The sequence below is a fragment of the Equus caballus genome, chromosome 15 (genome assembly GCF_041296265.1).
Source record: "Equus caballus isolate H_3958 breed thoroughbred chromosome 15, TB-T2T, whole genome shotgun sequence".
In the NCBI taxonomy this organism is placed as follows: domain Eukaryota; kingdom Metazoa; phylum Chordata; class Mammalia; order Perissodactyla; family Equidae; genus Equus; species Equus caballus.
This window is the reverse complement of record NC_091698.1, coordinates 10,241,678-10,262,408: the sequence shown is the minus strand read 5'-3', so window position 1 is coordinate 10,262,408 and position 20,731 is coordinate 10,241,678. Positions and strand designations below refer to the sequence as shown.

The window sequence follows — 20,731 nt, the reverse complement described above, 5'->3', positions numbered from 1 at the left end:
AGCCTCAACACCAACGGAGGGGCAGAACACAGGGAGGTAAAGAACATCATCCAGGGAGACACCAGGTGAAGCATCCGGGGACCAGCTCCCAACAGTCTCACACAATAGTGTCTCTAAGTACTGATCAAAAAGAACCATATGCATTGAAAGACAAGCTTATAGAACCATAGAAAGAGATGAAACGGGAGCCCACAGACCTCAGGAAAGAGTGGGAGACAAACAGAAGCTGCAGAGGAAAACGCTGCATTTATTGATTATGATTTAATGATTATAAAAAAGATTGTTGATGTTTCTGAAAAACATGGAGTAGAAAACAATATTTAATGATTTCATTGAATAAATGTTTTGTGAACTAAATTATGTCTCCAAGTCAAAAGGGCATACCTCTTCCCAGGAAACAAGCCATACAACACTTTCAACCCAACAACAACCTGGATGTGTGGCTGAATTAAGTGGGGGAAATAATTGTAAAATAAATTTAAAACTCAACATGCAAATGGGAATCCCCGGCAAGTCTAGACATCCCTGCAGCATCCATGACAGAAGAAATGAGAGCATTTTAGACACACTCAAGTTTCCCTAAATTATAGAGGAATTAGATTCAAGCTATACAAACCCGAGAATCTTTGTTAAAATTACTCTAAAAAATTATGTAATAAATAAAATAATAACTAAAGAATAGTGAAATCATGTAAAATAATTGCAAACAAACGTGCACCCATCACTGTGAAGTAATTTAAAGTACACTAAGACTAAACTGTATGAATAATCAGTGCAGGATAAAAATGAAAATGAGAAGCATCTTGAAATGCAAAAATAAAAATGCCAAATGCACAAATCAGAAAAGGAAATAAAGGTTTTGTGGGGGTTGCTTTTTAATGTCCTCACCTGTTACAGAAAATAATCAATAGGCACTTTCAAAATGAGAACCATTTGAAGAAAACAGCTCTAATCACTTAATATTTTGCAGTATATTTTCTTAACTATAGTGAGACCTTTCAAGAAATAATACCTATTAGGGTATTAGGGTAGATGGATTTTATCAGAATGTCACCAATTTTCTTTTTCAGAATTATTTCATTTTATTTTTTCTGTTAATTCAATTTGAATTTGCAAATTGTATTGAAAAACAAGCCTTAAAATCACATCTCAAAGGTATCTCTGAGTGTTGACCAATCTTTCTATTTAAGCTTGTCAATATCTCTCTGTACCCCCTCCCTCTCCCCTACCTCTTTCTCCATAGACACAGGAAGAAGCCCTGCAGACCTCAGGTCAACTTGTCCAACAACAGAATCAAGAGCTAAATAAAAAGGAGTTTTAAATCACTAATTTTTGGACTGGTTTGCCATCTGGAATAAACTAACTAATGGATCATGTAACTATGCTTTTCCTCAATTCCTCATCTATGAAGCATGGGGTGAAATAGGCTCCCTTAGAGTTGTTAGCATTAAATAAAATGTGCACCCACTTAACACGGTGCCTACTACAGGTGGGGGCTCATTACAGTTTAGTTAGGATTAAGGAAAAGAAAACCAACTGCTTTACTTATTTATTTATTTCACTATGTTATTGAGAACACGTTGGTTTATAACATTGTGTAATTTCAGGAGTATATTATTATATGTCAGTTTCTGTATAGACTGACTTGTGTTCATCACCAATAGCCTAGTTTTTATCTTTCACCATACATATGTTCCCTTTTATCCCCTTCACCCTCCCTTCACCCCCTTCTCCTCTGGTAACCACGAATCTGTTCTCCTTTTCCATGTGTTTGTTTATTGTCCACATATGAGTGAAATCATAGAGTATTTGTCTTTCTCTGTCTGACTTATTTTTCTTAGCATAATGTCCTCAAAGTCTATCCATGCTGTCACAAGTGGCGCGGTTTTGTCTTTTTATGGTTGAGTAGTATTCTATTGTGTGTGTGTGTGTATATAGATATACGCACACATACGTATACATATATATGTGTGTGTTTACATATATGTACACACACACATCTTCTTTATCCATTCATCCATTGATGGGTACTTGAATTGCTTCCATGTTTTGGCTATTGTGAATAATGCTGTGGATGTGTAAATCTCTTTGAATTGTTGATTTCATGTTCTTTGGATAAATACCCAGTAGTGGGATAGCCAGATCATATGATATTTCTATTTTTAATTTTTTGAGAAATCTCCATACTGTTTTCCATAGTGGGTTCACCAGTTTGCATTCCCACCAGCAGTGTATGAGGGTTCCCTTTTCTCCACATCCTCTCCAACATTTGTTATTTCTTGTTTTGTTTTGTTCATTATGGCCACTCTGATGGGTGTGAGGTGATATCTCATGGTAGTTTTGATTTGCCTTAATAAATGCAGAGAAAGAATTTGACAAGGTCCAACATAAATTTATGATGAAAACTCTCAATAAAATGGGTATAGAAGGAAAGTACATAACAAAGGTCATATATAACAAACCCACAACCAATATCACACTCAACAGTGAAAAACTGAAGGCCATTCCTCTAAGAACAGGAACAAGACAAGGCTGGCCACTCTCACCAATCTTATTCAACATAGTACTGAAAGTTTCAGCCAGACCAATTAGGCAAGAAATAAAAAGAATCTGAATTGGAAATTAACAAGTAAAACCCTCGCAGTTTGCAGATGGCATGATTCTACAAATAGAATACCCTAAAGAATCCACCAAAAGATGGTTAGAAATAATCAACAATTACAGGAATGTTGCAGGGTGCAAAATCAACTTACAAAAATCAGTTGCATTTCTACACTCTAATAATGAACCAGCAGAAAGAGAAGTCAAGAATATAATCCCATTCACAATTGCAACAAAAAGAATTAAATATCTAGGAATAAATTTAACCAAGGAGATGAAAATCTATACAATGAATATTATAAGACATTATTGAAAGAAATCAAAGAAGACACAAAGAAATGGAAAGGTATTCTATGTTCATGGATTTATAGAATATAGTTAAAATGTCCACATTCCCTAAAGCAATCTACAGATTCAATGCAATGCCAATAAGAATCACAATGACATTCTTCCCATAAATAGAACAAAGAATCCTAAAATATATATGGTACAACAAAAGATACTGAAAAGTCAAAGCACTCCTGAGAAAAAGAACAAAGCTGGAGGCATCACAATCCTTGACATCAAAATATACTCCAAAGACCAACTTCTTTGTGTTATGACCTCAAAAACATGAGGACTCAACACTCGTGTCCATGAGAAAAATGTTCTAACATCAGAAAGATTTATGCAAATCTCCAGTCTTGAACCTATAACTTCCTCACCTAGAACTAGTTTGTAAGTGAGCCCAGAACAAGAGAGAGAGAGGAATGAAGAGACTCCCAGGGAGCAGGGGCAGTGGAGGGTCACACAGCTTCCTCACCCACCTCTGTTCCCCATCCTGGCCAACCCCCTTCCCAAACTATAAACAAAGTCAATCATTGTTATTTTCCTTTGATATTTTTCACGCAATCCTCATCTACAAATGGACTTTTGACTGAGCCTTCCCTAAGATCCTAGGCTGGCATTATTTTATTTTTTAATTCAATTTTATCTTCCCTTGATTACATTTTATTTAACATCATTAGTTAACATATTTTAACTTTCATCAATTTTGTTCAGCAAACATATTCATGGAAGAAGGCAGGTTGACAGCCAAATGTTCATCTTTAGTTTCTACACATGTAAAGATTCATGCTATCAGTCAGAGCCAGCGGTTCTGAACAGGAAGGTGCCAGTTCTCCAGAAGGAAGAAAGGAATTTTCAGGGACAAGGCAGTAAACACTTGGAGGAATGAACATCCATGACTGTTTCTATCCTCGTAGCCTGTTCAAAGAGAGAGAAAGGAAGAGAGAGGGTTTGGCTACAAGAGTTGTTTTCAGACTCTTGGCTGTGAAGGACTATTTTTAATTGATCATGTAACAGGAAGGGGGAAAAAAGCTGTAACAAGTAAGAAATTGTAACATTGGAAAAAATTAAATCCTTCCAGTGGCATGTTCTTCAAATGCCAACTAATTACAGATGTTAGGGAAAAGTTCAGGAAGCAAAATCGCACATCTTCTGATAAATAGAGCAGAATCTGGCTGCGTTAAACATGTTTGCACACATCCGCCCACCTCTTCAGCTGTAGAGCAGGGACATCTGTCAGCCAGCATTGCTGCCCGTGAGCTTCCCCAGGCTGTGAATTCAGCCTATCATTATTTTATATATTTTATATACGTAGGTTATTTGACTTGCCCCCTGAAAATTTTTGGTGGAAGCACCTTATGTGTCTGCTGTTGGGAGAGGTGTATGCTTGCTCCCATAACGAGTTCCTTTTGAGGCTTGTTTTATTTTGTTGAGATGAAGTGTCTCCATGGGAGCCATTTCTGAGATTGACAGAAGCAGGTGCCTTCCTGTGTACCGTGGGAGTAGTACTTGTTCCTGACACGAATGGCATTGGTACTCATGCTGAGAGTGATGGGAGTGAGTTCATTCCTGACATTGGCAAGGGGAGTCATTCCTGAGAGCGGATCTGCTCTTCTGCAGAAAACTTGGATAATATTGGCATTTAGTGAGTATCTAATTATTGGTTATTCCCTGTTAATGTAATTAATAATTATTCTCTGGAAACAATTCTCTGCTTCCTCATCAGTAGGGATTAATTTATGATCCGGCCTTTCTGAATTGAAAGACAGCATGTTTTGCTTTTAAGAAATGAAATCTCCTTTATATTTTCAAAGTAATAAAATATTTTTCACCTGTGCCTGAAAAGCTAGATCCAAGGGCACAAAATTGAGCTTGATCTAAATCACCAAATTCAGATCTGTGAGGAAATGCAGGTTCTAACTCCCAGCTGAGCCATAGCCTTTCACAGGTTAACGCCCTCCTCTCAAAATGAAAGCAATCCTCCTGCTTTTTAGAACCAGCCTTCTCCAATAACGCAGAATTAAATTTGTGTGGTTGTAGGCTTTTGTGTTTAAAACATTCTTCACTATACCCATGGATATACCTATCAGTTCAATTCAAGCTACATATTTCCAGCATAAAGATCCATTCCTTCCATCAAAAACACCTGGTGTGAAGGAAGTCAGTCCTTTCATGTTTTTCTGTTTATTTGAATTAACTTGTTTCTGATGTCTTATGTAGAACAAATTCGAACTTCAGAACTTTGTCGCAATTGTACACAGAACGCCCCTTTGCCCATCACTTAGACTCACAAATTGTTAATATTTTACCACATTTTCTTGATTTCTCATTCCCTCACCTCCTAATCTATCTACACATTTTGAAAGATTTTTGCTGAGTAATTTGAGCATTATTTGTAGACATTAAGACAATTCCCCTAAATGCTCCAGCACATATCTCCTAGTAACCAGGACGTCCTCCTATGTGTCCCAGCTCCTCTGGGCACCTTCTCTTTTCCAGGATCCATCCCAGACCTGGTTTCAAGTTCAGCCTCCCGTCCCTGTGGTCCTCAACCTGATGAGTCCTGCCGTGTCCTCTTCCATTACATTGACATTTCTGAAAAGTCGAGGATGGTTGTTTTGTGTAATTCCCCTCAATTTCGAGTGATTGTGTGCTTCTTCTTGGTGAGAGTCTGAATAAACAGTTGGGACAGGAACACTGCAGAAGCAGTCTTGAGTTCTCCTCAGGCACCAGGGAACAACAGGATGGGATTCCCTCAGAGGTGGTGCTGATGTTGCACATTTGGTTAGAGTGGTGTCTGCCAGGTTTTATCTGCTTCCAAGTGCCTTTGACTCTGAAATTAGTAGGCAATAATAAATATACATTGATTATATGTATATAATAAATATGCATGGTAAATATCACCTGTGGGATGGTATTTGGAGAGTGTGTGTTTATCTTATTCAACAATTGTTCACGCAGTGGCGGGTGAGTCAGGGCATGCAGGGGGCTTGTGCAGTGATGTGAGGGAACAAATAGTGCTTACTTCATCACGGGAGGAGCTGTTGTGCTCAGATCTGAAGCAGAGGCCTGTGGGTGGGGATGTCTACTCATGGCTGGAAGATCCGCCTCATCATATGACACAGGTGAAAGCTATCATTTCAAAAATTGGGCATTTTTCCTTTTCTAAAATTAGGACTGAATTTTCCTATTTAACTATTTGGCCCATGTGGATCCAAGTTTATTTCCTCCTACACATTCCAGTTATTAAATTCTATGTAAGCAAATCTTTTTCATGATATTTCAGTTGATGACAGGTGAAGCCATTCATATAAAAGAAGAATCAATTCAAACCATCAAATAAAAACTCTTCTGAAGTTCAGCATAGTTCTTTAAATCACCATATGTCTCTGAGGAATATGACTTCAATCAATATAGGCAAGCAAAGCATTTAGCTACCAGGAAGGATAATAGATTACAAAGTCTCTGTCTGAGAACTCTCATGCTTGTGGCTAAAAGGCCAGGAGGGCTTTATGTGTCATGGTAAGTGGTTTACTCGAGTAGAAATAAGGCAGAGAGGAATTCCACTTGCCTCTGCTTGCAGAGAGAAGGGAAGGGCTTTGCTCCCATCCTGACAGCAGCCACGGTGGATAAACTAGAGTCACCCGAGTCCACTCAAGACCCAAGGTGACAAGGAAAGCAGATGGCCAGAGATCTGAGAAAGGTTGGCCCTCCAGGAGGGTGAAGGCAACACGCACATCTTGGAAGTGGTGAGAAGATGAGCTGAAATGTTTGACCCCTGGCCACAGACCACGTGGGCCCAGGAGAGGCTTTAGAAACCCTGGGGGCCACACATGGGGGGCTGTGAAGCCACTTTGGGCTCTTCTACCAAGACTCAAAGGAGCCTGTACCACCTTGGGGCATGTGGGGCTGGAGGCACCTCCACTGGCGAGAGGCCTAATACCCCACCCCACCCCCTCTCCTCTAGGGACATCTGCTAGAGAAAGAAAGCTGTTACCTGACACCAATGGGTCAGTTCCCTAAGGATATTAATTCCAAATGCATGTGTGTAACGACAGAGCTTCTGACAGCATGGAGCAAAAACAAGGACTGATGGAGAGAGAGGCGAATCAGTTACAGTTGGAGCTCTTAGTGCCCTATTGCCAATCAATGCACCAACTGGATAGAAAACCATCAAGGATGGAGAATAAGTGAGGAACACCATCAGCCAACTGGACCTCCTCATCTGAAGGACTTTTCCAGAACAACCCACCAACAACAGCACTTCCTTTAAGTGCACTGGATCTACTTCCAGGATACACCACCTTCAATGCCATAAAACAAAACTCAGCAAATTTTACAAAGTTGAAATCATACCAAGTATGTTCTCCAATCAGGACAGAATTAAACCAGAAACTGGTAACAGAAAGATATCTGTAAAATCCTCAAGTGTTTCAAAATTAAATGACCCTGTTCTCAATAATCCATGAGTCAAAGAGGAAGTGAGAGGGAATAGAGAGCATCTCAGAGGAGGAAACCTGAGGACACAGGTGCCTCGCTGCTCAGAGGACCATGTCTGCACCCACTGCTTACAGTGGAAAACTTGCAAAATCAGTTCTTGAAGATTCCACTCTCTGCACTAGTAGAAGAGAAGAAATTAAACCCAAAGTACCAGAAAGAAGAAGTTAACAGAGAGAAGAACAGAAATCAATTAAATTGACACAGAAAGGTACTAGAGAAAATCAGTGAAACAGAAAGCTGATTTTTTATAAAGATCCATGGAGCTGAAAAATGTCTAGCCAGACTGATAATGAAAATATACAAGAGAAGGGACAAATTAACAATATCAAGATTGAAAGAAGATGTTTTACTAGATGTCTTAATAGGGGTTTTCAGATGAAATAGGGCACACCCAGGTAAATTTTAACTTCAAATTACAATACATATGGGACAAACTCACACTGACAAAGTACTTGTTTTTGTATCTGAAGTTCAATCATTATTATTATTATTATTATACTAAGTCTTGCAACTGTACATACTATGGACATTTAAAGGACAGTAGGTTTATATTATGAAAACTTTATGCCAATACATGGGGTGATTTAGACAAAACATACAAATTCCCTGAAAGACAAAACTTTCCAAAGTCCACTTACAAAGAAACATCTCTCATATCTGTTAGAGGAACTGAGTTTGTACTTAAAATCCTTTCAACTAAGATACTCATGGTCAATCTGGATTCACTGGAAAATTCTAATTAATAATCATAGAAGAAAGAAAATCAGTGCTTGAGAAATTCTTCCAGAAAACAGAAGAGACAGGAACGCTTCCCAATAACTTATGGGGCCAGAATTACCCTGATTAAAAAAAAAACAGACAAACACATTATAAGAAAATTACAGACATATGTCCTCATAAAGACAATTGCAAAATCTTTAATGAAATATTATTAAACAAAACCTGATAATATATAAGAAACCTATGACCAAGTGAGGTTCATACTGAGAATGTAAGGTTGTTTTTTAATTCATCATATTACTAGATTAAAGAAGAAAAATAACGTGGCTATTTTGAAATGTAAAGAAAAAGCATTTGAAAAAATTCAATATCCGTTTATGACAAAAACATGCAAACTAGAAAGAAAAGGGAAGTTTCTTAACCTGAGGAAGGGCATCCATGAAGTCCCACAGCTGACCTCATGTGCTGTGGTGTAAAACCAGGACCACAAAGGACGTATGTCTCACTCTTCCTACCAAGCATTGTACCATGAGGTTCTAGCCAGTACAACACGGCAAGAAAAAGGAATAGCAGACATTCAGATTGGAAGGGGAAAATCAAAATTATCTATACTTGCAGACAACATGATTGTCTAGGTTGGAAATACTAAATTAGCAGTAGAACTAACAAGTGATTCTGGTGAGTTTTCAGGATACAAAGTGGAGATAGAAAAATTAACTGTAATTCTATATGGTATCAACGAACAATGTGAAATTGAAATTTAAGCATATGATTTTCAATAGTACCAAAAATACCTTGAAATACTTAGGTATAAATGTTAATAAAAGTATGTATAAGATCTATATGCCAAAAACTGCAAAATACTGCTAAGGGATAACAAACAAAACCTAAATAAAGGGAAAAAATATTTTGTTCATGGATTGAAAGTTGCCATACATTGAAAACAGCAATTCTCCCCAAATTGATGTATGGACTCAGCACAATCACCATAAACATAAGAGTAGGATTTTCTTGTAGAAATTGACAAGTTCACCTAAATTTATACAACAAAGCAAAGAACCTAGAAAAGCCAAAATGATTTTCAAAAAGGAGAAGGAAGCAAGACTGACCCTACCTGATTTCAAAACTTAGGATAAAGCTACAAGAATCTGTATGTGTGGTATCGGCAAGTGGGTAGACACACAGGGCAAAAGAGAATTGAAGGTCCACAGACAGACCCCCCACAGAGAGTGGCGGCTGATTTCCGACAGAGACAGAGAGACGATTCGGGGAGAAATGGCGACACTTTCAGATATAGAAATCTACGCGCAGAGAGTCTGTCCAGATCTCCTAGGGTTGCGACTCCCAGTTAAGACGTCAGTGACATGCAGCTGTGTTCCCTCCCGCAATGAGAAGGGAGAAGGTGGGGGCACACAGAAAGAGGATAAACAGAGAGGAGGAGAAGAAATGGTGATGTCAGCTCTCACAGCCTGAGGCGACTGCTTGTCCTCATTCCTGTCTGAGGTCCGTCAACCACCTGCAGGTCCTTGAGTATCAGGGGGCACTGGTTTCTAAGCATGTTTGATTTTTTAAAGGAGGTGATAACATACTAAGTAGATGCTAGCTCAGTTTATCGTTTTTGAGTTATTTTCAGGGTAGAAACAGGTCGACCATTATTAATGCATGCAAATCACATCATCTTTTTCTTTCTTCTTCTTCTTTTGTTTGCTTTTCCCTAATTCTCAACCAAAATTCCTAACATCTCAAGAGGGTTGACTGGATATTTGCCACTCTTACATTATAGATTAAAAATACAGAAGCAAGATAAAAGGTCTGTTCAGTTATATGTGCTGCCTGGTGTCTTTAAAGTCTCTAATTCATCTCAAAATTATTTTAAAAGTAAACAGGGGAAAGAAACATTAAATAGCTCGTTATTTTCTCTATCCAGTCTACTCATGATTCTCTTTTTTATATTATTAACTAAAAGCAGGAAATACTATTCATTAACAAATACTTTAATTGCACAATTGCAGTTGAGGAGAAAGAGTGATTTTGCAGCAATGGTTACTGTCCTCAGGTACTACTCTGGTGGTGTGTGGTTGGCTCTCTCCAAATGTTGCCACTTAAAACACATACATGCGTCTCCCACGGTGCCTGACATCATTGGTTCCCAGACAGCAAACCTCTGTGTTCTTGAGAGAGTATGTGGTATTTGCTTTGAGCCCTGACAACTGGCTCCTTTTCTTTAATTTTTGAACGGGTGACACAACCACACAGTTTAAAAACAATGAAATAGTAAAAATATCGAGTCACCTGTGGTGGGGCAGCAACTCGCATAGCCTTGTTGCTCCCGAGTGGGGGTGCCAGGGCGGGGACAGACGGGGGACACCAGCCCGGGGTTATTGGTGCCGAGGGAAATGCCCACCATCTAGTGGAGAAGACTCGGGACAGAGAGGGCAGAGGTTGGAGTGTCCAGAGGTGGTGCTGTGGGAAGGACACGGTATTCTTTATGGAAAGGATAACCGGAATCCAATTATAAGGAAACATCTGGCACAAAGGAGGAACATTCTATGAAAAACTGGAAGAGTATTTTGTTCTACAAAAGAGGAAATGTCACGAAAGAAACAGACTGAGGACCTCTTCCAGACTGAAGAATGAAGGGAGACGGAAGCTCAGGGCAGCACGAGATCCTGGGCTTGATCCTCCGAGGGAGAAAAACACGATGTGAAGGGCACTTGGTGTCGATAGTGGATTAGAGAAAGGAAGTGTGTGAATGTTGAGTTTTCTGAGGTTGGTACTGTGTGTGGCTCCAGAAAACAATGTCTCTCTTCTTAGGAAATACGCTCTGAATTTTTAGGGGTGAGGAGACGTGTTGTCTGCACCTTACGTTAAAGTGGTTGTCTACCTAAATGCCAAACCATCTCTCCTCACCTCATTTGCTGACAAAGAATTTGGGTGAGGTGCCCTGGCGTTCTTTCTACTCTCTTTAAATCTTCTCTAAGCTTGAGATTGCTTTTCCAGACAAAAAGGTAAGAAGTAACAAGTGCAATAATGGTTTTGGGGGTGTTCCGGTTCTCTTATTTAGATTCAGACGTGGCGTCAAATTTGCATGTTCATTTTGGCGCCTAGTTTTGTCAATGGTGATTCAAACTGTGGTCAATGGTGTTTTTGAGAACTGGTTTGTTTCTTTGAGTCATACAAAAAGTTGAAATTCAGCCCGTGGGTAGCCAGTACTCCTTGAAATTTCAGGGGAACCTCAGATCACTGGACAGCGTGGACTCCTCCTTGTATCTTCACCATTACTTAGCCCACTGTGTGGCTGCAGTAGGTTGGCACAGCCCAGGAGTGGCAAAGGCTGGTGGGGTGAGCCAACCACATCCCCTGAGCCACTCTCAACTGGTGACCTCAGGTCAGATGAAGGTGACAACACCTCAGCATTCTAAACTCTAGCTTCAAAATGAAACAGCACAATGGAAAGACAATTCAACCCCATGTGAGTCCTTTCAGGGAGCAGACCCACTGTGTGTTCATTAGGTAAATGTCAAGCCCCACATGACCATGAGCCTCTTCTTGTCCTACTAGTTTTCCCAGGGGAGCAATGCTGCATCCCCATAGTGTGTTCTCTTTCCCAAATCCAGCGTCTGCGATTCCCCTCCTTTGGGTCCTAAGAGATCCATCTGTCCCTCTCTGTGCAGTTATTGAAAGCTCAGTATCTTAGTAGTGGTCTTATTTTTATTTCATTTATTTTGCTTTATGATGGTGGTCGTGTCAAAACATTCTGGGGGACCAGGGTGTTTTATTCCAACCATGGAATTTGTCTGCCTCTCTGGAGGTCCACTCTTTCCATGCTTCTCCTAAGTCAGGTGTGGCAAGTTACTGCTTCCTGATCATTACGTAGGAAGAGGATCTTCCAAGTATGCCCAGCGTGCATGAGGAAGGTTCCCAGGGAATACAGCTTTAGAGGAACATCGAGATATTTGCAGCATTTTGCTCTTAAATTTCACCTCAACTGTTATACAGAACACAAGTAATGGGGCCACAACTTGGACCCATGTGCACTGCCTGAAAATCTCATTTGACAGCTGTCCTTGGGAGAGATTTCCCCAAATGAAGCTGTCTGCCTTTCAGGTAGATAGACATGGGTGTACATTTAGATAGATACAAACGTAGGTACAGGTGTAGGTTTACATTTAGATTTGCATTTGGACATGGACATGGTTATGTATTTTCAGGTTTGGATTTAAGGTGAGTATAATATATAATGAACCTGTAACTTGCCTGATGATGAGACAGGAGGGTTAGGACGCCCTGGGAACCTGACAATGGGATGCGAAGGTTAGGATGCTGTGCTGTGGGCACCCTAACCTTATCTGTAGCCCTAGCCCTAGCCTTAGCCCTAACTCTAAGCCTAACCCTGTTGATGAGAGAGGTGGGTTAGGATGCCATGGGCCACTGGTGATGAGATGGGAGGGTAAGGACACATTAGGAATTTAACAGATACAATTATCCAATAAAATCTTGTTCCAGAGACAGATTAAGCTTCTCAAATCCTTCATTTAGTTTTGCCTGGGTAAAGGCATTTTCTGTTGTAATTCAACCTAAAGTAGAAGAAGAAATTTGAAATCACTGTGGAGATATTCACCCTCTTTATATGGTAGAGATTTTCTCATTGCATAAATGTAAATTTGCTTCAGATTTTGACACCTTTGAGATGTTAAGAATAGAAAAATAATTCGCAATTTAAATTTGTCTAAATTTAAATCTTTTTTTTTAAAGGTTGGCACCTGAGATAACATCCATTGCCAATCTTCTTTTCAATTTTTTCCTCCCCAAGCCCCCCAGTACATAGTTGTATATTGTAGTTGTGGTCCTGCTGGTTGTGCTATGTGGGATGTCACCCCTGCATGGCCTGAGGAGTGGGGCCCTGTCCACGCCCAGGATTGGAACTGGTGAAACCTTGGGCCACCGAAGTGGAGCGAATGAACTTAACCATTCAGCCATGGGGCTGGCCCCTAAATTTAAATCTTTCTGTTTAAATTTCCACATTCTTTTAATTATCATATTAATTCAAACATTTCTTCTTTTCATATCTATACTCTTCAATTTTCTCTTGTTTCCTTCCAACATAAAACATGAGTTTCTGCTTGTGTACCTATATGTGTGTGAGTATATTTATTTGAAATAAAAATGTATACACACATATACATACACGTGAGTTTTACTTTTGATCATTTTCTTTGGACTCAACAGTATATGGCCACACATTTTACTTATTTGTTGCAACATTTCTCTGATGTTACATTTGCTTTCCCAAATTATTTTCAGAAACAAGGAAGCTGGATCTGAGGGAGATTAAATTAGTAACAATTTCATTAAAAATTCATTAAAATTTATTGTGCACTTTCTTGAATTATACACAAAATGACTACCATTTTGTACTTTTATGTATGTACTGATGCATTTGTGGGGAATGTGTGAGAGTTTACAAATTTGGTGTAGTCGAATCTATCAGTATGCTCTCCATTGCTTTTTTTCTTTTATTATTCTTACCAAAAACCTGAGCAGTCACTTTAATATTCTTCACTTGTGAATCTTTGTTACAAACAAAAATAAAATTGGAAATTTTCCTGCATCCAGTGGTAATATATCACCTTTTATACGTTTCCAATTTGTTTTCACATCTCCATTACTCCTTATTTTATCTTTTGACCTTTTGTGACTAGATCTAGTGCTTTTTTTTTTTTTTTGAGGAAGATTAGCCTTGAGCTAACTACTGCCAGTCCTCCTCTTTTTTGCTGAGGAAGCCTGGCCCTGAGCTAACATTGTGCCCATCTTCCTTTACTTTATACGTGGGACGCCTACCACAGCATGGCGTGCTGAGCAGTGCCATGTCTGCACCCAGGATCTGGGCTGGCAAACCCCAGGCCACCAAGACGTGGAACGTGCAAACTTAACCGCTGCGCCACCGGTCGGCCCCATAGATCTAGTTCTAAAAGTCGCATTATGTGGGCCATTTGGGAGGTATTGCTCTTTACCATTTGACTAAACATCACCTTTGTATTTTTAAGCATATTTGAATTCATGTATCTTTATACAACATGAAATTCTACCTTAGATACTGCTGCTTCTCCTATTTTAAAGTCCTTCTGTTACATTCTTTTCTGTCCAAGTCTTTGGGAATTTCATCTTGGATTAGTGACTTAGGAACTAATTAGTGATTAGTATCATTAAATTATTACTCTTTTATGTAGTTTTATAAATTAATTGTACATTTTCCTTCAAGTTTTTTACATATAGTTGTTTAGAAAACAATATTCTTAACCTAACTTTATTTTCACTGCCCTTGTTTGCTCCATAAATTCTTAGCTTTTTAAAAAATTTATCTTTCTATATTGTGCACAAATACATATGAATACACTTTCTACAGATGGTGAATAGAGCCCTACTCACATCATTGATGCTTTTTATGTTTTAGTGCAGACCTTTTTTCTACCTTGTGCGTACTTTTTCTTCTTTCTCAATAATGCTTCACGGACATGCCTCCAATCAACTAATATAATAATGACTCATTAGTTCAAAGGCTGTGTAAGATTCCTGGTGTGGCTGTACTACACATTTGGTGGTCTTTCATATTCTTTCTCAAAAAATTGCTATTACTGCCACAAAAATATTTGGGGGTTGTTAGGTTAAAACTGTCATGTCTATCTGTGACAATTTTGTTCCCAGGGCACACTGAACAATATCTTGAGATATTTTTGGCTGTCACATTGAGGAGGGGTGGGTAGAGTCCAAGGATGCTGCTGAACACCCTGCAATGCACAGGACAGAGCCCTTCACAGAGAATGATCTGCACAGAATGTCAATAATGCTAAGAGTAGGAAACCCTGAGTTAAAGAATATCCATATTTTTAATATTTATAGCTGTCTTCAGATGATTTCCCCAACATTGTAAGACTTCACGTTTCTTTCAGCAAAATTAGAGAGTACCTCTTTTGCTACCTGTTTAAAAGTTCTAACTCCAATCAACATGAGAGATCTTCCCCCAGGCTGATGAGTGTGGAAGAGATCTTTTCTTGTATTTTTCAATTATTTCATTGTTTGAACAAAGATTCATATATTTGATCACCAAGACATTTGCCTATTATTACTATGTGTCCATATATTTTAAGCTTATTTTTACACAGCTACATTTCAAATATATTTTACAAATTATTTCTACTCATACGACTTTTGGGTGGATATGTTTTACCACAAAATAATTTTATGTTTTACAATTTTCAATATATCTATGTTCTTATTTCTGATTTTCTAACCTTAATTTCGACAGTTTTGTCCACTATTAGATTTGATATGTAGATTTTGTATGTTCCTCTAAAATGTACTGTTTACACTGGAGATTTTAATCTCTCTGGTCTTTAAAGATGTGTGATATAAAGAACCACTAAACTTTATTCCAGATTGCCATTTATGCTAGATTTTATTCAACGATCCAGTTTTTTCCAACTAAGTTGAAATACAGCCTTTCCATATAGTAAATGTCCATATCTACTGAAACTTAACTCCTGATTCAGTCAACAAATAATAATTAAATATACGCTATATGCCAGAAAGTTCTAGATAGATTTAATGCTATATTCTCTTATGTCCAGGTCTTTGCTAATTCAATTATGATTCCATGTTGATGTTATTCATTTACTGTTATTGTATATCATATTTTAGTTATTTTTTTGATGTCCCATTCAAATTTGTTTCACACCATTGTATGAAATCAGCCTACTTAACTGGTTTCATGCTCTTTTCCATTCTTTTTATTTCATAACTTCTCACTTGCTTAAATTTGTTTCTATATAACTGCACGTATATTCACATACTTTTGGAAAAACAAAGGTGAACAATGCAGGTAAGTCCCTGTTCCATTGCTAATTTCATTATATGGCAAAGTACAGAGTACAATAAAAAATGTGTGTATGACATAGTATCTCCATAGAAGAAGTCATATGAATAAAGTGATCTGGGGTAGGAGTACAGTCTGGGAAGGAGTTTGCATGTTGGATAAAGACCAGAACCAACACTAGGGTGTGCCCATTGGACTTGTCAAAGAAGAGATCAAACCCAAAGTCTAAGAATAACAAAGGAAAAATAGGAGGGCTTGCCTCCTATGTTATCATACTATATTAAAAAAAACTGTCAAATAAATATGGAACTGACCCAGGAAACACAATTTTTCTACTCTTTGATATTTAAAAAGCCCAACTTTTGGGGCCGGCCCAGTGCTGCAGTGGTTAAGTTCACATGTTGCACTTTGGTAACCTGAGATTCACTGGTGTGGATCCCGTGTGTGGACCTACACACCACTTGTCAAGCCATGCTGTGGCAGGCACCCCACATAAAATAGAGGAAGATGGGCACGGATGTCAGCTCAGGGCCAATCTTCCTCAGCAAAAAGAGGAGGATGGGTGGCTGATGTTAACTCAGGGCTAATCTTCCTCAAAAATAAATAAATAAATATTTTTTTTAAAGCCCAACTTTTGTTGTACTTTTTATATTTCCTTTTGTGAAATCTTCATGTTTTCCTTCTGTTCATTTTGTGCTTGAAGAGTTCAATCATAATGTGTTTCACAATGTAAAGATGTCAGTACTTTTGCCTTTTGAACACTGTTTTTGTTCTCTTATTTTCTGCTGGAGATCAGGGGATATAATGAGAATTGGAATGCCAGCAGAACAGGGATAACTTTACTTTCTCATGGTCTCTCATGGATCATCTGAGATATTAGATCTTTTTCTCCTCATGTTCACTTCATTTCTCTCTTCTCTGTCTTTATTGAACAGATGGCTTATGTTTCTGTAAAGTAAGGTGGAAAATGAGTATGCCAATAGGGATCCCCAAGTCGATCTGTCCATAGGAAGCTTACCAACTTGAATTTCTGTTACCATTTTTACATTCTTTAGGGGAAAGATAACATGATTGGGGCATCTTGAGGCGTATCCACTACTGGCTGAATTTGTGTGACTGGGGGCAAGAAAGGCAAGGTAGTAAGTGACCCAGGAGGCCACGGTGTTTGTGGTGTGTGCATGTATGTGCACATGTGCATGTGTGTGTGCTCTTTGTTGAGTGAGAGCAGTCCTCAGAGCAGGGTTTCTGGGTTCATGTATCCCAAGGTGACTCATAATTTAGAGGCCAGAACTCAATCAACAGAAGTAACTAAAGGGGGTTGTCAATTTCAATTCAAGGGACACCATTATAACAAAATGAACAAAGACCTACAAACAGTTTATGGGTGGGGGATCCCTGTGTCCTGTAGTTTCAGCTGAAATAGGGCATTCTCTTCATTCCTCAAGCTTCTCTGACATTGTCTCTCATCACTGCCTTCCTTGTTCATTGTCCTTGACACACTGGTTTCCTTTTGAGATTTGACTGTCTGAAACAAGCACCTTCCTTTGGACCTTTGCAATGGCTGTTCCCCCTGCAGGGCACACACTTCCCTGGATAACATCAATCTCCCAGCTATCTTCCTTGACTTCTCTGTTCAAATGTCACTTTCTCTGCAAGTCTTGCCTGAACTTCCAGTAAAAAATAACACCCCATCCTCTCTCTCCTTTAAACCTGCTTGATTATTCTTCATAGCTCCTGTCACTGTATGACATGATTGTTAAAATATTTTATTTGCTTATATTTTTTTCTCCATCATTGGATTGTAGGGACTTTTTGTTTTTCATAACCCTATGTTCATTGCCTATACAGTGCCTGGTAGATTGTCAACACTCACTGTGAATTCTTCAAATAAATAAAATGTATTCTTAATAAAACATAGTATGCATTATGCTTGAGGAACAGTCTGAGAGTGGAAGAGAAATTTCTAATGAGAAATGGTGCTAGGTGTTTCCAAAAGGTGACCCGTCCATACACATATATTAAAATGAATTTCTTGACTCTAAAATATAAACAGTAGCATTTATGCTAGGTTACCAATGTTCGCTTGTGTGAAAATTACTCATTTATTTCTCTGTACTGGTAGTCACCTCCAACATATAGAATCAAGGAAACTTACAGGAGTTTCAGAATTTCTTCTTCTGGGATTTTCAGAGAAACCAAAATTTCAGTACCTCATATTTGGGCTTTCCTTCTCCATGTACCTGATCAATGCGTTTGGAAATCTGCTCATCATCTGAGCCATTTGCCTACACCTCATCCAGGTCATCTCATCACATCTTCAAACACCTGTGTACTTCTTCCTCTCCAACCTCTCCATTGTAGACATTTGTTTCACCTCCATCACCATCACAAAGATGCTTGTGACTATAGAGACAGAAAACAAAGTCATGACCTATCCAGGCTGCACCACTCAGATGTATTTTTCTTACTCGTTGAAGGATTGAACCACCTCATTTTGACTGTGATAGCCTATGACCAATTTTTTTACCATTTGTTATCCACTGCACTACATGTTCCTCATGAAACAACAACTGTGTGGACTTTCTGGTGTCCTGGATCATGAGTAGTTTTCATTCCTTGTTACAATGCTTAATGGTGTTGCGACGATCGTTGTGTACAGACATGGAAATCCGTCCCCTTTTGCATGAAATCAAACAGGTGGTCTAACTTGCCTGTTCTGACATCTTTCTTAATAACTTGAACTGGGCTGCTGGATGGTGGTCTCCTCGCTGGTATAATTTATTCTTGCTCTAAACAGTTTCTTCAGTATGTGGAATCTCATGAGCTCAGGGGAAGCATAAAGCATTTTCCACATGTGCATTTCACTTCTCAGTTGCCTCCTTATTTTATTGTACTAACCTAGGATTGTACCTTAGCTCTCCTGCTACCCACAGCTCAAACTCAAATGCAATAGCTTCTGTGATGTGCACTGTGATCACACCTTTGTTGAACCCTTTCATCTACACTTTGAGGAATAAAAACATAAAAAGGGCTCTGAAAAGATTCTTTGAGACGGAAATTATGAAATAGCCTATTGTCCTTGGACAGATGCACGTGATAGCAAGGCTTAAAACATCAGAGTCAGATATTGTGATTCTTTGATCAGATCGTGACAGGAGAATTTATTCCTTCTATTTAGCTGTTCTTCTTGAAAATGTAGACTTTAATATGTAGTGTGTTATAATAGGTCATTGGATGCCATTCCAGCAACAGGGTACTGTTCTCTTATTTAACTTGGTGTCCACATTGGCTAACATAGTCACATAAATCTGATAATTAAATACGTCTCCAATTTTAGTCTTTGCAGAAACATACATTTCAATAAATAATTTAAATTAATATGATGATAGAGTCAGAGATGATGTTAATTATGATAAGGCAAAATTTTAAGTTATAAATGTATGACTATGCAAACTACTTTTTGTGGCTTACATTTGCTAATTAATGTAGCTAAGATTGATGTCCATGTGTAAAGTAGTTTATCATTGAAGTGGAGGATTATTTGGTGTAATTATATTTTCTATTGAATTACCTTCTTATGCTTGAGAACCTCCATTACTGCCTACAGATATGATTACTTCCGTTGCTCTAAATGAATATCTCCCCCTTTTCTAAATTTTGTCAAAATTACTAAAAGTGTACTGAATGGACAATATCAATATCATCCATTATATGCTCTCTATATAATATAATATATGCTAATTATTATATATTGTATATAAATGTTCAAAGGATGACTCACTAGAGAGCTTGAATTCTTGTCCAGTCCTATGAATCAGAGTCACACAAGTTTTGCACAAACGCGCACATCATTTCAAATTCTTTGGTTCTCTGTTAGGACCCTCAATGGAGTCAATTTTTAATAGAGTTAGATGAAGTAATCTTGAATAACAGAGTAATCATGAATGATATCTTCAAATATCAGAACAAATGCCTAGAATGAGAAGTGACAGATTATTATAATTTCCTTCGGTTCTGTTCACTTTGGCTATTGTATCAGCTGTTGCTGCATAACAAGTCATTCTAAAAGCAAAAGGATTAATATAATGCACTTGTTATCAAGTTGGGTTATATTGAGGAGAGTTGTTCTGAGCTGTGGTCACCCACTAATGGACCTATTGTCAGCTGTCAGTCTCTATACTGTGGTTGGGTGAATACATAATGTGTGCAATTGTAGTGCTCGTCTGTCATGAACAATTTTAGTTAAGTTTCCTCCTTTTATATGTGAAGATCAGTCTTTAGCTTATGGAAAAAAAGGGTTTATCAAACGTTAATTACTTATTTTAATTCCACTGTTCTCATATTCATATATGACACTTTGACTTCGTCCAAGTTAGAAGACATATTTTCCACCACTTTAGGTGTGATTCAGCTACATGTGCTCTAAATCCTTTTTTGAGCCATGCACCACCCAAAATTTTTAATTCTTAACTAATGCACTCAAGTTTAATTACATAAAATAAACTTCATATATTCAAATCATACACTTTTTAAAAAATCAAAGGACCATATAAGAATTAAGAGTATATACTACATGGTTCCATTTATGTATAATTCAAAAAGGTGTACAACATGTTTCTTTTTAAAGATTGACACCTGACCTAACATCTGTTACCAATCTTCTTTTTTTTCCTTCTTCTTCTCCCTAAAGCCCCTCAGTACATAGCTGTG

At 38.2% G+C, this 20,731-nt stretch overlaps 1 long non-coding RNA gene across 2 annotated transcripts in view; it reads right to left on the bottom strand.

Moving 5' to 3' along the window:
• LOC138917723 (uncharacterized) overlaps positions 1-20,291 on the bottom strand; it is a 49,709-nt gene extending 29,418 nt beyond the window's left edge. For both annotated transcript variants that reach the window (XR_011426174.1, XR_011426175.1), the window contains exons 1-2: positions 19,803-20,291; positions 18,262-18,424 (exon numbers count right to left, since the gene is read on the bottom strand). This is a non-coding gene — a long non-coding RNA (uncharacterized lncRNA). The remainder of the gene's footprint in view (positions 1-18,261; positions 18,425-19,802) is intronic.
• Positions 20,292-20,731: the final 440 nt, after the last annotated feature.